The sequence below is a fragment of the Pinus tabuliformis genome, chromosome 2_1, assembly GCF_031772625.1.
Source record: "Pinus tabuliformis cultivar Carrire ecotype Pingquan chromosome 2_1, CPIR1, whole genome shotgun sequence".
NCBI lineage: Eukaryota > Viridiplantae > Streptophyta > Pinopsida > Pinales > Pinaceae > Pinus > Pinus tabuliformis.
The window spans coordinates 585768926-585788999 of record NC_142299.1 but is presented as its reverse complement, the minus strand read 5'-3'; the positions used below and the strand labels follow the sequence as shown (position 1 = coordinate 585788999).

The 20074-nt window shown below is 33.8% G+C and overlaps 1 pseudogene; it reads left to right on the top strand.

Moving 5' to 3' along the window:
* The first annotated feature begins 2499 nt into the window (after window positions 1-2499).
* Window positions 2500-19867, top strand: LOC149201824 (putative protein phosphatase 2C 66; annotated as a pseudogene).
* The last annotated feature ends 207 nt before the right edge of the window (window positions 19868-20074 follow it).

The window sequence follows — 20074 nt, the reverse complement described above, 5'->3', positions numbered from 1 at the left end:
AAAGATAATGCGAGAATAAGACTTTACCTTTGCTTTGGTTTGTGGCGAAGAGGGGACAATATGGATCAAGTTGAGATTAAAGTATATACTAGCAATTGCCCCTAAAGGTGCAAAGATACACCGAAGGTATGGAAGCTTTGGGAAGATTTGTCTTTCATCATTGTTTTTGAAGTAGCAAGTTTGTATTATGGTTATGCATACAACATACTGAATGAATTATCACCAAAATATGTGAATTGTGTGTGCAATTGCAGCAACTGTCCCAAATTTAAGGATTGGGAGTGCGGTACCCGAAAAATATGCCACTACACATTTTAACCATGGCTATGTAGGGCCAACAGATAATACTGCTAATGCAATATCAACACTAAAGCAGAAGTCTAAAAGCCATGCTAATCATGGCTATGTAGGGCCAATAGATAATACTGCTAATGCAATATCAACACCAGAGCAGAAGTCTAAAAGCCATGCTAATCATGTAACTATTGGAAATTGGCTAAAACAACCATGTGATTGTGAGGACATGAATAGGTCTGTTTACCGTGACTTGGCTCAATGTGGTGGTTCCCCTGAAATGGTCTTGTAGAGAGTGTTGTTTCCCTGTCATCATTTGAGTCAATTCATAATTGTCTTTAGTTTTCCATGTAATTAGTACCAGACAATTTATCCAAGCTATGCCATGAATTCTACAATATTTAAGTTGATACTTACAATTTTCTTTAGATAAAAATAATAGTGAAAGTTTATGAAATTTTATTGCAAATGAGAAAGGATATTTAATGGTTTCCTTTTATAAATGCTATCCACACTTCCTTGCCTTTATTCTATCTAAAATGATTTTTTCCTTAGCATTAGTGCATCATTTATTTTTCCCATAAATAGCAACAAGAGTTAAACTCCAAAGAGCCCATTATTTCATTATGTTCATGGAAAGATGCATCTAGGATTATCTTGTTCTTATGTCACATGTTAATTTCCTATTTAGAAGGTTCAAAGAATTTATTAATGCTATATTGTCATTGTAATGGGCTATCAAAGTTATGCAGACATAAAACAAAGAGCTTTGTATGGATGCTTATGGTGGAAAACAACTATTGGTAAAATTGTCAGTGCTTTGTATGGATGCTTATGGTGGAAAAAAACTATTGGTAAAATTGTCAGTGCTTTGTATGGATGCTTATGGTGGAGCTTTGTATGGATGCTTATGGTGGAAAAAAACTATTGGTAAAATTGTCACTGCTTTGTATGGATGCTTATGGTGGAAAACAATTATTCATAAAATTGTCAGTGATTTTTTTTTCACAACATTTTGCCAAAAAACTTTGGTGTGTCTTGGTATTGCAATGTCAATTTCTAATTGTATAGTGTTCCATATTGTATTTCTGATGGCATGCATTGACTTTCCGCACAATGACATTACTCTGCATTGTGTTATTTGAAATTTTTTCCAAGAAATTAAATATTTAAAATATGGCAATCATTTCAAGATTAGAAAAAATAATTGTGTTAAGGAACAATTTTAATGAAACCCCTTCATATAACCAAGTTTACTTGTTAAAATTATTTGGTTGGTTGGTAAAGCAAGGTTATTATTAGTTTTTTTCCAAGAGAAAGATAATCTTTATATAACATATATTTTATTTTAAATAATATAAAATATTTGGTCTGGTTTTTTTTTATTTATCCATTTAGGTGTTGAGCCACAACTCACTTTTCATAATATTTCTTTTTTTTTGTTCTCTACAGAATATTAGTAAACACTTAAAATATGAAATTTTAAATATTTGTATTATTATAGGCACACCCATCATTCAAATCCAGAACATCCAAAATTAACTTTCAAACTCCTTTCTTGGAAAAATGCTCCTCCCATTATTCTCTAAATGAGTATTTTCGCGCAACCCACGCAATGAAAAGGAAATGCAACATGGTTAAGAAAAGACATAACATATAAGATTTAGTAAATTTTTTATCAAATGGTAAGACAGGGTAAACCAGAATAGGAATCACATTGGAGTAATGTAGACTCTGGGCATTGGCAATGGCTAAAAGACTCGAGGAGATCTATATTGATATGAACAGAAGTTATTAATCCATCGAGATCCATAACACAAATTATAATTATATTGTTATGAGCAGTTAGTTAATTCAAGATAGTTAATTAAAAAAAAGAACACACCTCCAATTCTTCTTTAAATACACATTTTACCATAAGCAAACCACTCAAAGGAAAATGCAAAATTAACCAAACGCAATGGTAACCAAATAGAAAATCAAAATAGAAATTTCATGAATAATGTATAAAGTCTGAGCAATGGCCATGGCTAAAGGAGCCCATGAGCTCTATATAAATATAAATTACTCTGTGTGCTTAAAAACACTATAAACGTTCTTGAAATACCAAGATTAGAAGTACTCTTCCTCACTTGAAAATGTAAAGTTGATTTACCCATATATTTTTATAGTTCCAAAATTTCAAAATGTCAATTGTTTGGTGCGATGGCAATTGTTCAGTTGGAATGGGCTCTTCGCACGTATTCTGAAGTCATTCAACTCTGGCAGCTTCCAGCTAAATGTATTGAGGAAGCAATAAACGTGCAAATACAGGGGCTGGTGCCTGGTCGCTGGAGCTGGGGCCTGGAAGCCGGGACTCGTGACTGGAGGCTGGAGCTCTGGCTGGAGATGCCATTAATGTTGAGCTAATATGAAAACAATCCTGCCCAATCGAAAATTATCAGGATTCTCTCGTACGCGTCTGATTGATGTGTAGATAAATGAGTTATGAGAAAGAATCGTCTGCTATATAAATCTATTAACGGCTCACGTCATCTTCCGCTTCCCGAAGTGAATGTCTCACGTTAGGTTTCTTTTCTCGCCTTCATGCTGATCTTTTTGGATGATTGATGAGGGGCAGTGTTGTTATTGGCGTTAGATGGGTGAAAGCTGCATTTGCTGCTCGAGAAACTATGACCAGACTGAGCAACGACAGCGCACACTGTGCGGCAACGTGCTTTGACAGATCCAACGATGGAAAAATTTGACAGATCCAACAGTCGAAAATGAAAAGGTAGACGATGGTGGTAGCTTAACTGATTCAAGAAGGACACCTTCAGTGTAAATATATACCATTTAAAAATATATATATATATGATAAAAAAATTAAGTTTTCATGTTTAAATCTCTTTAGGCTCATGTTAGATTCGGATCTACACTGGTTTAAATTACAATATTTATTTTTTGAAAGAAAAAAATAATAAAATAATAATAAAATGGTAAGAAAATAATTAAAATATTTGATAGAATAGGAGTTGTCTATTGAGGGGGAGGAATTCCCGGACGGTCAAAAGTGGTCGGAATCCAGGAAAAAAATTTCAAAAAATCTTGTAGATGTTGTGTTTGAATCATATTTTTTATGGTGGAAATGGATTCAGCACCATCAAAAACATCTAAGACATTTAAAATTATGAATTTTGACAATTTTTACTTGGATTTACAAAAATCCATGCAAGAATTTTTCAAAATATCCCCTAAATTTCCATAACTTTCTGGGGAAAAAAACATAATTTTTAAATAGGGCAATAGAATATAAACGAAAAAAATTAAATTATTAATAACAATTAATATAAATTTAAAGTGTTTGTGCAAATTTCGATTAAATAAAGTTTATGCCAAAAGGAAGCTTAGAGATGAAGAGAATGAACCGAAAGTTTATTCCAAAATGAAGCTTAGAGATTAAGATAATGAACCGAACGTCGAGAAAACTGAAATTTTTTATGCGAACCTAATGTTATGCAAGACTTAAAATAAAAGATAATGCGAGAATAATACTCTGCCTTTGCTTTTGTTCGTCCCGATGAGAGGGCAATGTGCGTCGGATTGAGAATAAAGTGGCTTCATATATTAAAAATTTATAAATTAAAATTAAGAACTTGTATTATTATATCTTTTGAATGATATGTAAGAGCAAATGTACGTAATAAGAGTAGATGCACGCCAAAAATTAATTTTATCGTATATATTTATTTATATTTTGAAAAATATTTATATTTAAAAAAATTATTGTATTATTAGACGTGAATATATATATATATTAAAAAAAATTATAATGAATGAATTATATATACATTAAAATAATTCAAATAGTATTATTGAATTTTTAAAGAAAAAAAGAATACTCAAAGAATCTAAACAATAAAATTGTAAAAAATATAATAAAATTAAAAAATAAAAATAAAAATAAAAATTAAATATATATTTTAAAATATTTTATTTATGAAAATAAAAATAAAATTAAATCACAAAAATATATGTAAATAATAAAGCTTTAAATAATAATAATAATTATAAACGATATATAAATGTGTAAAAAAATTGATTTAAAATGAAAAGATGATCACAACTAAAATAAGAATGTATTTATGTCAATTTAGATTCATCTTAACTTTACATTTATCAAACAGCAAAATGGATCAAATCTCTTGAGGTGTAAATTTCTTTTTGAGTGTAAAATGAGGAAACGTTTGCACCTGGAGAGATTTGATCCCTTAGGGCACTTGATAAATGTGGGTTTAAGATGGATCTATGCTAGTTTTAATCGTGCACGATCACAAAAAAATTGTTGAACATTTTATTATTATGATCATTTGAAATATGCGAAATATATCTAAGATTGATATGGTCAGTCTCGAGTTTCTCAATTTCATTAGTTTGTTGGGATGATAGAGACTATTAATAACTTCAATGATGAAATACAAGTTTTGACTGCAAAGTCACAATGTAACAGTGTTGAATGATAGAAAATATGAATAATAAGAATGTAGTTAGTTACAAATAATTTCCATTGTGATCAATCTCAAACTATTTTCGTATTCTATTCTTATTGTCACGCCTGTTTGTGTTTCCATCTTTTCATACTGATTATATGAAAAGGGTGGTTGAAATCATAGACCAATGCATCTATTGCAAGTAATCAAATATGATTAGAAATCAACATATACACTAAAATCAATGCATCTAGTGAAAGCAATCAAATAGGATTAGAAATCAACATCTACACTGAAATCAAGGCATCCAGTGCAATCAATCAGATAGGATTATGAGTCAACATCTTAATAGAGAAATTTTGAAGTCTAAAATGGGCCTCAAAATAAAAATGTACAACCAAAATTAGCTTTATAAGAACCAATAGAATTCAATATGATGATGTCAACCATGGGGGATGATTCACCATTTTTGAAATAAAAAAATTAAAAAGATTAAAAATATAAATAATAAAAAACTATTTTTTCCACTGATCTCCCAACAATTTTACTCAAATTTCGAGTTGGAGCACTTATTGGATGCAAAATTTAATTCCTCATCCAAGGACTACCGTTGTTGCATATTTTCGATGAACCCGACTACAAAAAAAATGAGAAATAGATGAAAAACATGATTACAATCACGCTTTTCATGTATTTGTCATTTTTCATGTAGCAAGGTCCATCAAAAGTATGTAACATGGGTATTCCTTGGATGAGGTAATAAATTATGCATCTAACATGGGCTCCCACTCAAAATTTGAGTAAAATCGTAGGGAGATAAGTTGAAAATATGAATTGAAAGAGTAGTTTTTTCTTTTTTTCCCTTTAAAATTTAATGATGTAATCTAATATTTTTTTTATTATTCCCACTATTATTTTATAATATTCCTTAGGAGGTCCATTTTATACCTCAAAATTTCTCTAATGACACTAAAATCAATGTATCTATTTCAGTGAAAACCAAAATATCACGGTTTTTAAATCTATCTTCTTTTACCTTTTTACAAAAGCCCTATGTCCTCTTTCTCTATGGTTAATAATGTTTAATATTACATAATAGTATATAACTTTAAAAATAACATTATATAGTATAATATATTAAATATTATATAACATTTTATATTATGTTTAATATTATAATATCATAATACTATATTGAATATATTATAAGATTATATTAGCTGCTATATGATATTAGTCAATAATTATTATATAATAGGATATGGACCGTAGTTATTAATGGATTTGATTATGGAAAGCACAACTACAGTTTGCAACGAATCTTGTATTTGTAGAGGATCATTTAGAAGTGGCTATAACATCATGTGTTATGTAGATTATGGAAGCATCCCTCTTGTCTTATCGGGAATATAAAGTTGCAATATTGCACGATGGATCAGAGGTTCGAGGATCATTATTAAATGCAGTGTGACACTGTCCTTTCATTATTGATTTTTTTCTAGTTATTTTTTATGAGGTTGTGGTGGAGTTTTGTATGGAAACGAAGGGATCACCTTTTGTCTCTAGGACATGGATATTAATCCCTTATTATCTAGTCTTCACCAACCCCATGCATGGATATGGTTCGCCATTTGAGGGTACAACATTCCTTTTGTTGCATTAATGGGTTAATCACCAGATATTTTAGATGGTTTACCTTAAATGCCTGCACCTTCAGTTTCAATCTGTTTGGTTTGATGTAAATAAAGCGGCGAATTTTCATGATCCAAGTTTGCATTGATCATTGGGAGTTTTCAAAGACCGTATTTCGATGGATAGAGTTTCATCTTTTTCTAGTTCATGCTTGTGCACCACTATAACAACCCTGGTCAAAATTCCATGTAAATAAATTTAATAAAGGAAAAATAATAACTGAGGTCATGGAACTTATTCCAAGCTTAATGTTGGGCAAAACATCATAGTGTGGGTGTTCATTTGGTTTCTTATGGCTAAGGAAATTGGCAAAGGCAATGGCAAAGGCTTTAGAAAGGCAAAATGACATATTTGGCAATTTATTTATGAAAATAATGGAAATTGGGAGAAAATGAAGGTGAAAGGTTACATGTTGTATGTGAGGAAGAAAATGAAGTAAAATAATGGAAAATGAAAGAGAATAGAGGCCTCATTAATAAAAAGGCTTTTGAAGATTGGTGGTTTCTTTTGCCGAGTTCAGCTTTGGAGCTCTCTCTCTATTCTCTCTCTCTCACACTATTGAAAACTTAAAGAATTCTTGGAGCACTTTAGCATTGGATGGAGAAAATAAAAGAAGGAAAAGGGAAACAAAGACCAAGCAAGGAAGAGCAGGATCAAGCGACTACTGCGAGATTATTTGCAGGTATCGAGTTACATGTATGATTTCCTTGCTAGTTTTGGCATGCATGTGTGTTCTTGGTTCTCTTGTTGTCATTAGCATGGGTTTTTCCAGGTGTGACAATGTTCTTTAGCCTTGCCTTATCATTTCCGCATAACCATGGTATGATGGGGTTCTCATGTTTTGGTTGAGCTGGATTGCCAGATGGATTCGAAACTGAGTGAGGTGGTCTCTGAAAGAAATAATACATGGCCTAGTGATCCCTGAATTAGACTGTGCATTGCGGTAAAGCCTTGGCCTAGTAACCCCTTAACCAGATGGTGGGTTGCGTAAATCCAAATTTTGCGTTACCTTGGTGGGCCTAGGAATCCTCAACTACTAAATGGCGGGATATATGGTAAATAGTAGAGATGGGTGCCGTCTATCAGGCCTAGGAATCCTTGGTTGATGAATGGCAGGATATATGGTAAATCTTGGAGGGTGGAGTCATGGCTAGGCCTAGGGATCCTCGACCATTGTATGGTGGGATGTACTGTAAAACTTAGAGACTAGGAGATTGGAAAATTCGTCACAGTGTAGGTGGAGAAATCGAGTGGTGTCCATGCTTGTTTACGACCTAATGATTTGGGATAGATTATGGTAAACCTTGCTTTTATTGATGAGGGTGAGGTGGTTTAGCCTCTTGAATCCTTGGTTGATTTTGGTTATTATTCCCACATTCATGCTTGGAATATGGCATGGGGGTGATTGGCTAAAAGAAAGATTTGGTTCAGTCAACCTATGGTCAGGTGGTTTGTGGAAGTCCCATATCTGTTTGGCTTTTGCACTCATTACTAAGAGCTCTTTTCCTTGGTATTTCATGTTTAAATGTACTAATTTATATGAGGATTTTATGGCTATTGTATCCTTTTTATTTATGTTGTTTATATACTGGTTATGAGTATGTTTTATAACAATGATGATGTATGGCTCTCATCATGTTTTGATTTGTAAATGAATGAACAATGAATATATGACATAATAGATGATAATGCAACTATTATGGTAATGCATCAATGCTTCTTAGTGATTCTCAGATAAGTAGGAGATCCCTATGATCATATCTGTTTTTATGACCTATAGAATGCATATTTGTGACATGTGTTGACGAAATCCTTGTCATGGCTAGTAGGTGTCCAGTCACTTCATTGATCAAATGTTTGCATTAGTACCTTTGTTTCTATGCTATTTATCATTACTAAAGCCTTATCTCTGAAAAAGTGGCACAGAATCCAAGGTCGTTGGCTCAAAACTAGCTGAAAAAGTCCCCAGTCACTAGCATGCCCTTGCTGTGGGAGTGACTGGAGGGTCCCATTCGCATGCATTCCCATGTCATGGGAGTGACTAAGGATCTAGGTCAGTGAAATGTCAAGTTACCTCAAGGGTTGGTCACCTCTAAGGGTTGGTTGGCTCCTGAAGTTTTTGTAACATATGTAGATGGTCAGATTGGTTGTGTTTGTCAGTTCCACTTCTTTAATTGTACACGGGGTGTTGAACCAGATCATAGTATCCTCTTGTCACATGTTTACCCCAATAGACTAGTTGACTTGGGTAAATGTGGGAGGAAGCTGTCATAGAGTGGTATGAGAGCATGGTTCACCCCTTGGACTAGATGGGCGATGTGTTGGTCATACATTGATGTCAGTTTCATATGTGTTCTCTATGCTTGTGGTCTATGTGCTTGTTGCATATGCATGGTGTTGGGCATGGTTGCGGTTGTGTCACCATGGAAAAGTTGATGTTGTTGTTGCTGAATGTGTCGTCATGAGTGTATGTCAGTGAGGCATTTTTTATACACAACAGTGTTTACATGTTGTTATGCATACATTGACATGGTTATAGTTGTCATGCACGGGGTCATGATGTGTGGTTGATATGGTCATGCATTGATGATTGGACTATGGTTAGGATGCTATCTATATGTTGTTATGATTATGTTTATACATGTATTGTGCTAATCTAGTTGATCTTGTAGACGACATATCCTCCTCGGAACTATACGAAGGTATGTTGATTATATTATGTTCTAGTTTAGCTGACATGTATACTTGCAGGAAGAATATCAAATATGTATAGAAAGATGGTATAATATAGTTCACTAGACTCTCCCTATGGATCATATGAGCAACGTGGTGTTGGGAACTCTTCTGACTTAGTAGACACATTGAGAATCTTGAAGGAAAAAGTAAGAAGTTGTAAGGCAAACAATGACAAAATCATTTAGGCACAAGAGAAAAAAGCAGAAGTAAATGTAGTAATCCTTCAGAGTTTGTCAGAATTGCAAAGATAGGGACCACTCAGGATCATCCATGAGTAGGAGGATAGAACTAATCAGGCATATGGAAGTAGATCTCATGGTGGGCACAGGTCAGATAAGGATGACACGGTTAGAGATGGAAGGCTCTTGGATACTCTAGATAGGAGAGGTGACGGACACATGTACTATTCTAGTTATGGTTCTGACAGACACTATCATCGTCATCGTTACCACTCCATTAGGAGGAGTGGAAAAGGATACTTGCTAGATGAGTTCAAGAAATCTAAGCCACCTACCTTTGATGGATATTTGAAGAAGTTGGAGGATGTAGAGGCTTGGTTACTTAGGACAAATAAATTAATTGAACTACATGAGTACACAGAGAATCTGAAGGCTAGAATAGCTATATTTAGCCTCAAAGGGAAGGAAGGTATCAGTGGGAAGATGTAAAATGGGTCAGAGACATCAGGGCAAAAGACTTGATTTGGTATGAATTCAAGAGACTCTTCAGGAAGAAATACTTGTGAGAAAGATACTATGGAAGTAAGACCAAGGAATGTTATGAGCTAAAGATGGGATTGATGATAGATGAGGAGTATACGACTAAGTTCTTAGAGCTATTGAGGTATGTACCATATCTTAAAGATGAGAAGGCTAAATCTCAGAGATTTGTCATTATGTTTCCATTAAAATTTAGAGATTGAATTGAGTATGATGAGCCTCAGTAACTTGAGGAAGTTATTGGAAAATTGAAACACTATTACGAGCATTCAAAGCGTAAGAATGAATCTTAGCAAGGTTGGAAAGGGAAAGATAAAGGTAACGATAATTGGCAGCCGAAAAGAACAAGACCTCAAAATGTAGAAGAGAAAGAGAATGTTTCATCATACAATAAGTTCAATGTAGCTAGACAGGGACATGGGTCACAACCTTAGATCTATATTGCATAGGAGGTGCAAACTATTGGGGATGTTGGGCAGAGAATTCCTCGTATATATGCAGCATTGTATAACACACAGGCAGATCTCCAGGCATCTATCATTGAGATGGACAATAAGCTTTTTGATCAAGTTGTTTCTATTTTGATTGACCTTGGATTTAATTCTAGTTATGTTAACCCTGACTTAGTGGATAAGTGTGGTTTGAATAAAGAAGTGCATGCAGAATCTTGGTTAGTGAAGTTAAGGTCTGATTTTTTCTCAAGAATTTGAAATTCATGAAGTTTTGTGCAATGTTATTAAAGTAATTGAATTAAATCTTTGAGATGTCTCTTAAGGAACAAAGGTAGTCCTTGTATCAAAAAAATATTTTATTTGCAAAGGAACCATAAAATGTCATTCTCAACCTCATTTGGAAGGATTGTTCAGAATCTACAATTACCCAAAAAGGTCGAGATCATATGAATAAAATTCTAAGTAACTTATAAGCCATTACCAAAGCTTGTAGAAGCTCTTTCTCCCACGAGTTGTGCCATTCCGAAACAAGAGATCTGCACAAACACACACACACATATAAGGTTGAGACCTAATAGTTGTATAGAAGTCGACCTTGAAAGAAGAATCTTTCATTAGGGGAATTTTGAGGTCGAAAATGGGCCTTCTAAGGAAATTATAAAATAATAGTGGAAATAATAAAATAAGATTAGATTAAATCATCAAATTTTAGAGGGAAAAAAAGAAAAAAATATTTTTTCAACTTGTGTTTTCAACTTATATCCCTATGGTTTTACTCAAATTTCCAGCAGAAACACTCGTTGTTTGAAAAATTTGATTCCTCATCCAAGGAGTTCCCATGTTGCATACTTTTGATGGACCCTACTACATGAAAAATGAGAAATACATGAAAAGTGTGATTGCAATCACGCTTTTCATGTATTTCTTTTTTTTCGTATATCAGACTCCATCGAAAGTATGGAACATGGGTACTCCTTGGATGAGGAATTAAATTTTACATCCAACAAGTACTCCCGCTCGAAATTTGAGTAAAATCTTGGGGAGATAAGTTGAAAGTATGAGTTGAAAAGTAGTTTTATTATTTTTTTATTTTTTTATCTTTTACTTTTTTACTCCAAAATGGTGAATCATCCCCCATGGCTGACATCATCATCTTGAATCCTATTGGTTATTATAAAGTTTATTTTGGTTGTACATTTTTCTTAGGAGGCCCATTTTAGACCTCAAAAATCCCCTAATGTATTTTTGACAAGCATATTGGGTCTATCTAAAAGGTCTATTTCATTGGTTGATGAAGCCCCAATCAAAGAATCATACTCATAATTATACATCAGGGTGATAACATGGATCTGGGTTACACTTGTTGGCAAGATAAGGTGCGTTTAGGTGAAAAAAAAGAGGGCTCAGTCGAGCAGTTCAAGTGCTCGATCGAGCAATTTAAGCGCCCAATCGATCCATTTTTAAGCACTTGATCAAGCTTCTCGAGTGCTAAAAAAATGGATCAATCGATCTATTTGAATTTAAAATTTAAGCGCTTGATCGAGCTTTTGAGGTCCTAAAATCCAAAATTTCAGCACCCCTTCTGCAAAATTTTCTGCAACATCATTTTCTACCTTGACAGACTTAGGGGAAAAATTGTCCTCTCGTGCTTTTTTTTTTGTTCTTTACTGGTCGACCATTCTTTACCCTAGGTAAAACCTTATTGGGTCTTTTACCCCCATCCATTTGCTTCCTTAGGAAGTCATGGAAACTTCACCTTTGTATGGATGCATTTTGTAATTTCTTGAAGCACCTCTTTGCTGGCTATGACATAGGTATGTAAGCGTTTTCTTTTCTTCCTTTCTAAGTGTTGATTTCTTTGTCAAAGTCACTAGTTTACACTGCTATGAAACCCCTATCTATATATTTCCACTTCTTGGATTTATTGGTCAAAGGTTTTTCTTTTCCTGTTAATAATGTTTCCACTATGCGTCTTGTGCAGGTAGAATGTGTTTTTTGTCCCTAAATAGGTAACTTATCAATACCTTCCGCTGTCTTCTTCCAACTCTTTGTTCAACGTAATTTTTTTTTTCGATGAATACAGCTTCATTATAGCATTTCTCATACATGTTGTTTCCTTCTAGGTACTCTCTAAATCTCCAGGCCCATGTAAATATTTCATTATGAGAAAATGGAGCCTTCTAACCACAACCCTTGTGTACCAGGTCGGTTCAAACAATGTTTCTTTCTTGGTTGCGTGCTATACGAGTTTCCTATGGAAAATAGAGCAACTATATTCTTATTATTATGAGGTTTTATTTTTGCTAATTTGATTCAGGTCTTGGCCGATGGCCTACAATTCATGTTTTTAAAAAAATTAAGAGAATAATTGCGAAGTTTGAGATATATTTGGTTATGCACTGAATTTGCAAGCAATTGTATTTTTTCCTGTACTGCTCCATTTGGTGTGGAATTGAGGTTGTATGGATTTTCTATGGTATACATTCAAATGTTTTCGAATATGATGGAATTTTTTTCTTACGTACTTTGAATAATTATACTTTTACTAGAATTGGTTACTTTTTTAATCAATAGATGGTGTTTTAATCTTCACTCTATATTGTGGGTTACAACATTCACATTTGTTCCCCTTCGGTCTCATAATCATATTTAGGTTTACATTTATACTACAAAACGTTTCTTTTTGGTAATGTTCTCTAAACAAAAATTTAATTTTAACAGTACCAACGGTTTTAGTTTCGGGAGTTTTTTAATTACAGTATTATATGCAGCTATTTGGAATGTTATCAGCTTTGTTTTTCCTAGTTAGGTGTTTAGGGGTCGATATATATAGTTAACTATACCACTGGATCAAGTGGCTTGGTTACTCGATACGTGTGACAACCCTCACTGTTAATTTTACTACTACATATCGGATTTGAAATTCATTGTTATCCTCCAACGTGTATTAATAATTCCTTGTGTTAGCATGGTTATCTACACTATTTCACATATGGCATATAATGCTTGGTTTTATGTCTCATCATGGTAACAATAATGTGATCTATAACATAATACTTTTAGATTTTTTGTATTAAGCATTTTTTAAAACTCCAAACTATGAATGTTGGTCTGCCGAGCATAAAAAATAGAATTAAAAAAGCATACACCTTTTTTATTCAATCCCAGTACAAGCTATAACTATAACAATGTTTTAGGACTATTTATTCCAGCTATCACCCTTACCTTAATAACCTCCCCTTCCTTGCATGCAAATATTTCCTTGTAGTCTACAAGGGTTTCGCTTCCCACACCCTATCTTCCTTCCTATTTCAGCTTAACTAAATGTGACTACCTATAAATAATAAATAATACCTCCTTAATAATGGAGCATCAACATATCTCGAGAACTTAATAGAAACAACCAATTTCTTGCATGCCTCAGAATTGATCATATCTTCGACTATGCGACAAAAAATAATCGAGTCCAAGATGTAGCTCAATTTACTCCTTATAATAACATGCAACGAAAAGGATTTTCTCATTATACTATCATGCTACAGAGAAATATAAATATAAATATGGCATACAACAAAGTATAATTATAAGGGTTATCATTATTCTATCTCTCTACAAAGAAACATAATTAGAACAAAATATTACAACCAATAGCAAATAATAATAAGAATAATCGTGCAACAGTTTTATAATCAAAAGTCTAAAGAATATATCTTCTAATGAGGAATTACTCAGCACTGGGTTGCACTCCTCTCGACCATGAACTAACTCCTCCAATTTCGCTCGAGCTAAGAGTTCCATGCCACCACCAGAACCAACAACCCCTTTGATTATCAATGATTTTCTTTTATATTTTTTTTTCTTTCCAACAAATTTCTATTTTGCAGTTTGGGTGTGGCAACCTATTTTTCCTAGGATTTTCTCTTGTTCCTTTTTCAAGAAAAAGTTCCTTCCTTTTTCTTTAAAGCCCACCTTTTTCTCCCGCAACGCTGTACTTTACCCAACTTAGTATCTATCTCCAACTAAGGAATTTAATACAATCTTTCTCTCCCATTGTATTAAATTCATTTTTCAATTTTTTTTTCTCTTAGGGATTTTAAGGAGATTTAATAGGGAAGATTCAATTCATCATAAATCAGTTGTTTCCAGCTGACAGGAAATCTTCTACTCTCATGCTCCATTTCCTGAGTAATTCTCATTTTATTATTTATTCATAATAAATTCATTTATTACATCATCCATAAGTTTTTTTTTATATCAAATTATTCATAGTCTAATGTGACTTCCTCAGTCACTCAATTCAAAAATAATTATAGACCAAGTCTAAAACAATACATTATTGCATAGAAATTGGAGGGTATATTACATCGGATTTCACTAGTCACCAAGGAATTTTGTAGCTTTTCCTAACATCAATATTGCAGTTCTACTCGATAGTTTGTCTTGTGTACTTATCCCAATGACGATGTCTCCTCGTCAATGAATGGCCAACTATAGTGGAGGGTCCAGTTCGAGGGTATATTCACATCCCAGATGACTGTCTGGATGGACCTATCTGGCGTCCTTATATGATACAACACCAATGGAAGTTGGTTAAGAGATTCAAATTTTGGAATCTCGGGAATTTTGAGATAAACCTCATTTCTCTGATTCCGAGGTTGGAAATCAAGATCTAAAATGGATCCATGATCTTGGTAAATTCAGAAAGCATAAGTTGTACTTTCTACATTTAGTGGTTATCAAAAACTTGACTCCTTACTATGTTTGTTCATTAGAGATAAACGGGTGGATCATTACAAGATTTTTGCAGGGCGGGAAGACTTGGAGTGCCTCCTAAGAACCATCTAGTACTATTTGGGTGACATTCTTATTCACCTTCATAGAGTGGAAACAAATATTGTTTCTGAGTCGGATTCCTATTCAAGGAACAATTTAGATGCTTCTGCGGTGATCAATACTCCTGTCGTCCACAATGCACCCCCTCTCAACTCAGTCCCTAAAAAAATGGAGGCCCAATGTCTCTGGTGGTGATTTCAAATTAACATTTCAAGTTTCTGCTTTATGCTTTTTGTGGTTGGTCTCTACAGTCTGATCAACTAATTTCAAAATGGTGTCTTATGATCCTTGATCTATGGTTTTATTTGGTTGTTGGAGTGTTTGCATGTCATGGTGGCTCCATAGCTACTCAAACTTATATTAGCATAGTCGTGCAATGATGTCCCTGCCATACCTTCGTCATTTATGCTCATATTATAACATTAGGTTTCGTAATTTTGTTAATTTTTTGTACTCACAAACAAAAGCCTCACATTGCATATCTTGGATATTGTTGAATAGAGAGAATGTTTGATGTAGTGGCTATGTCATAGGCAGTCTTCAGTAGCATCATGAGAAGGATAGGATATTGAAAAGTCTTTAGTACTACTATTTCTCTCAAGGTACTTGCCGGTCATCATGAGAAGAAATGCTATGCATCATGTTGACAAACTGGTTCAATGTCATGTATATTTTGAAAATGATTTTTGATTAATAGAATTTTTGTACCCATTTACCAAATAAAATAAAATAAATAAATTATGTACAATGAAGAGATGGAAACAAAATACTAGTAAAATTTAACCTCTCATCATAACACTCTACACTTTAGTATCAAATGTTGGATAGTAAATATTTCTTAGATGAACAATCATCTATGTGACTACTTAGGTGTTAATTGGTTTATGGCTAATTCATATTGATGCATTATGGTTACTTATTAAACTTTTCATTATCACACTTGTGTTTAGATACTTAATTTGTAGCTATTATTCACGGATTGTTTGAATCCATTAACCACCGACTCTTAATTCACTAATCTCGCTTCGACTGATATGTTGCTAAATATATTAGCACAATAATCGTGTCTTATCAAAATTCACTGTCACCACTTACTTGCCTTATTACCGCATATGCAACATTGATTTTTTTATCTTTATCCTCTTCATTTACATTTATGGTTACTTTAGCATGCTAGGATAACCATAAGTTAAATGTTGATAATCACATTTATTAAACATTATTACATCGTAAGGTGTTTCCCTCTGAGAAGATATCCCCTAATTGCAACTCTGCACCATTTTTCACCCTCAAATCCATTGTTAGACAATTGAACAATGGTCTTCCATCAGATTAAAATAGCTACGATTTTTTATTTATTTATTTAAATAAAACATTAAAAATAAAAAATAAAAAAAAATAGCTGTTAATTAATAAAATAGTTATGATACTTAAGAAAACACTACAGAGCCCTTCCTTCACGTGAATAACTGACTTTGCAACGGACGAGCTGCAGAGATCCTCCTCCACCCGCGAGTGTCCCTGCATTCGAATTAGCCACCTATGATGGGGAAGTTCAGTCGTGGAAAGATGAATTGGGGCATGCCCAATGTTTGGGCTTGTTGGCTATTAGTTAGGTCCATCTGCCCCCCTAGGTTTATCAGACTTTCCTTTAAGAGCGTTCATTTGTTTCTTTATTTCATCTATTCGTTTCTCGCTATTCGTTTCATTTGTTCACTGCTTACTGCTTATTTTAGAAAATTTATTGCTTTGTTTGGTGATGATTGGAAATTGTTTCAGTACATTTCTTGCTTTGTTCGATGAGGATTGGAGATTTTGTTCTGTGATGATTGGCGATTTCAAGGCAGTATATTTCCTTCTTCTTCTAGGAAATTTCTTTCTCTTTGGTGTGTGAGGTAAGTCTTCTTTCTCTTTCTTGTGTGGGTTATGATGTGATTTAGTAATAAATCAATCATGAGATTTTTTCATATTTAAACGTGATTCCATTTGTTACGGTGAGGAATGAAATGTTCTATAATTTGTAAATGGGTTTGACCCACCGCTACCTTTGGTATTGATGTATCGCTACTCGCTTTGTAGAGGTTTAGGAAATAGGAGGAAAGTGTCAAGGAATTTGATATCCATTTGTCGGGTTACACAGTATTTTCTTGACCAAATTGCAACAATGAAATTCTCATCAACCTCCCACCTCATAGATTGTGGCCTATCATGTGTTGTCATTATGATGTAATTCAGTCTTTTGAATAACACATTGATTTGGTTGGGCCTATGCCTTCCCTTTTGGCTCTGCAAATATCTTGATTAGATAGTAGTTTAAGTGTAATGTAGTGACTTGATTAGCTTTAGTGTATTTACTTTGATTTTTAATTCACTCAATGCATGCATTCACCTCATTTCAATTGTTTTTGTTTACTTTTATAACTGTCTTAGAGATCCGATTTCAACTGCATATAATATAATTAAGTATTTTTCCTTACTCTTGATTTCTTACAAGCATCTCAAGAGTATGTTTTTGTGTGTTGATTAGTTGTACCATTTAAGAAGATTTACTTGTTTGAGAAATGCATACAACCCCTAGGGACATCCCTCTAAGACTACAAAAGTACTAGTCAAAACAGAGAGACATGCAGAGAGGGTTTAGCTGTCTAAAGTTGGTCCACAACTCTGTCTGCTACCTTTGGTATTGACATCTCGCTAATTGCTTCGTAGAGGTTGAGGAAATAGGAGAAAAGTAGGAGTCATCTGGAGATGGAGCCCTTATTTATGTCACTCTAAAAAATGATAGTTCTACCCAAATCAAACAAGGAAATCTATTTTACTCTATTTTCTGTATTGTTCTGGAGTAAAGAGAAATTTCCATCTCTTGGCACCCTCCTCTCATAAACATGTACCAACTCAGCCTTTTGTTGAATTTAAACTGTATAGATTATAGCACAGGGATATTTTCAATGGTTGTCTGTCAAAGAATACTTGGGACATTTTAAATATGAGGTTAAAATGATAGAAAACCTTATGAAAAGTTAAAACAGACCAAGGGATTTTATTTTGAAGTTGGTCTACGTTTTTACCATCTGAAACACTCAAGCACCAAAATTTTCATGGGACAAAGATGAAAGAATAACACTTAGGACATTGTTATTCCCCCAGTGTAAAAGAGTGAATTTTTGTTCCCTGTGGACATTGGGCAATGCATTTTGATCATTTTTCAAGAAAATGAAAATTTTGGAAAAGGATTTTTCTGATTCAATGTTATTCCCTTTTATATTTGACTTGGATTTCATTGTAGAAAGCCATGATTTCAAAAAATTCTACATTACTTTGTAATAAATAATCATTAATAACTGGTCTTAACTGCATTAAGAACAATGTACAAGTTTTTTGAGAATTTGTAAAAGAACTTGATGCAATCCTACAATAAAATTTCATGCAGTGCACTGCATGGAACTTTTACTTGACCTGTTTTCTAGAATAATTACAAAGTTTATAAGTCTTTACAGATGATATTTGGGATTTTAACTTGTGGTTCCTATGTTTTCATTGCCTTTAGCTAACCTTGGAAGCATTTGGGAATTGGGATCCCTATAAAAGAGGGCATAATTCTTTTCTAATGGAGTTTCATCCACCTTGTTTATTGCTACCATGTAATACTTTACCTTTGGAATAACATCAATTCAGAACTAGTGAATTGGAAACACCTTATTTGTATTGATATGGATTGACCTTCTGTACATTAAATTCTAATCCTGCTCTTCACTGTTATTCAGGGGAAACTGAGAGGATTCGACAATGCAAAGGCTGAGTTTTTGCATTGCATGATGAGCCTGAGGTAGCACGTGTTTGGTTTACTCATAATGACTCATCCAGGCTACCAATGGTTATATATTTCGGTGATTTATGTCTAAAGGAATTTGGCCTAATCTATGTGTCTGATGTCTCTTACAGTTGTTTAACTAAAAGAGATGAATTCATTGTACTCGCTACGGATGGGGTATGCTGAGATTCTGATTACAAATTTATCATTAATACTTATCCTGATTGTGCAATTTAAACGTACTTAGAAATCAGTATTTGATCTTTACATATTTTCCGTAGGTCTGGGATGTATTGTCTAATAAGGAGGTTGTGGAAATTGTGGCATCAACACCTTCTCAAACAACTGCAACCAGAGCTTTGGTGGAGTATGTTGTTCGAGCATGGAGGTTAAAATATCCAACTTCCAAAGTGGATGATTGTGCAGTGTTCTGTCTTTTCCTCAATAATTCTCTACCATATGAGCCAAAATAAAAAAAATCTAGTGGCACAGGGCCCTAGTAGTCAAGCAGTGCCACAAGAGATCACTTCAGTGTCAGCTACAAATTCACGCAAATATTTGGACAAGAACATAAGATACTTTAGTGAGACAAATATCCCCACATTAGAGCGTGCAAACACAGTGAGGAATGCTAATGATCTGAATGATGCATCTCAAAATTTAAATAGAGTCAAGAGCTCCAAGGAACCGAAGGGCCCAGAGAGAACACAATCCCAGAGAAAACTTGTTGAGTGTATTTCCATTGGTGATGATGAGGAATGGTCTGCTCTTGATGGTGCTACAAGGGTGAACTCTCTTCTTAATCTTCCCAAGTTTTTGATAGGAGACAAAAAGGTTGGAGTACTGAGGAAGTGGCTTTGAATCCTCTCAGATAAATATCAGGTTTGGGAGCCTCAATGGGCTCAAATTTTCAGTTTTTTAATCGTGTGTCCAACTTGCTTTTGTTGGACTCAGATGGTATCTTATATAAGAATTTCTTGTGAACAATGTCTTTGTAAAAAAAAATATAGTTCCATCTCTTACTCTAGGAAAATCAGTGGAAAAAATAATGACACAACCTTTTTATTA